This window comes from Myotis lucifugus, unplaced genomic scaffold (assembly GCF_000147115.1).
Source record: "Myotis lucifugus unplaced genomic scaffold, Myoluc2.0 scaffold_650, whole genome shotgun sequence".
NCBI lineage: Eukaryota > Metazoa > Chordata > Mammalia > Chiroptera > Vespertilionidae > Myotis > Myotis lucifugus.
Genome location: NW_005871698.1, coordinates 83658 through 85018, shown reverse-complemented (window position 1 = coordinate 85018; position 1361 = coordinate 83658). Strand labels below are relative to the sequence as shown.

The 1361-nt window shown below is 58.4% G+C and overlaps 1 pseudogene; it reads left to right on the top strand.

The window, feature by feature from the left end:
* The window catches only part of LOC102421739, a 2113-nt pseudogene extending 754 nt beyond the window's left edge, over positions 1 to 1359 (top strand).
* The last annotated feature ends 2 nt before the right edge of the window (positions 1360 to 1361 follow it).

Here is a 1361-nt window from a genome sequence, read left to right as displayed (position 1 = left end):
TACTTGCGCTTCCTGCGCTCACACCCACTACCTGAGACAGCCGTGCGGGGCTACCGGCGCTTCCTCAAGCTGAGCCCTGAGAGCGCAGAGGAATACATCGAGTACCTCAAGTCAAGTGACCGGCTGGATGAGGCTGCACAGTGCCTGGCCACCGTGGTGAATGATGAGCGCTTCGTCTCCAAGGCTGGCAAGTCCAACTACCAGCTGTGGCACGAGCTCTGTGACCTCATCTCCCAGAACCCGGACAAGGTGCAGTCGCTCAATGTGGACGCCATCATCCGAGGGGGCCTTACCCGCTTCACAGACCAGCTGGGCAAGCTCTGGTGTTCACTGGCTGACTACTACATCCGCAGTGGCCATTTTGAGAAGGCTCGGGATGTGTACGAGGAGGCCATCCGGACCGTGATGACCATGCGGGACTTCACCCAGGTGTTTGACAGCTATGCCCAGTTCGAGGAGAGCATGATTGCAGCGAAGGTGGAGACCACCTCGGAGCTGGGGCGGGAAGAAGAGGATGACGTGGACTTGGAACTGCGCCTGGCCCGCTTTGAGCAGCTGATCAGTCGGCGGCCCCTGCTCCTCAACAGCGTCTTGCTGCGCCAGAACCCGCACCGTGTCCATGAGTGGCACAAGCGTGTGGCCCTGCACCAGGGCCGCCCCCGGGAGATCATCAACACGTACACGGAGGCTGTGCAGACAGTGGACCCCTTCAAGGCTACGGGCAAACCCCATACGCTGTGGGTTGCATTTGCCAAGTTTTATGAGGACAACGGGCAGCTGGATGATGCCCGCATCATCCTGGAGAAGGCCACCAAGGTGAGCTTCAAGCAAGTGGATGACCTGGCAAGTGTGTGGTGCGAGTGTAGTGAGCTGGAGCTCCGGCATGAGAATTACGACCAGGCCTTCCGGCTGCTGAGGAAGGCAACAGCACTGCCCGCCGCCGGGTAGAGTATTTTGACGGCTCGGAGCCTGTGCAGAACCGTGTGTACAAATCATTAAAGGTGTGGTCCATGCTGGCCGACTTGGAGGAAAGCCTTGGCACCTTTCAGTCTACCAAGGCTGTATACGACCGTATTCTGGACCTGCGCATCGCTACCCCCCAGATCGTCATCAACTACGCCATGTTCCTGGAGGAGCACAAGTACTTCGAGGAGAGCTTCAAGGCGGACGAGCGTGGCATCTCGCTGTTCAAGTGGCCCAATGTGTCTGACATCTGGAGCACCTATCTGACCAAATTCATCGCCTGCTATGGGGGTCGCAAGCTGGAGCGGGCTCGGGATCTCTTTGAGCAGGCGCTGGATGGGTTGCCCCCCAAAATATGCAAAGACCCTGTACCTGCTGTAAGCACAGCTGGAAGAAAA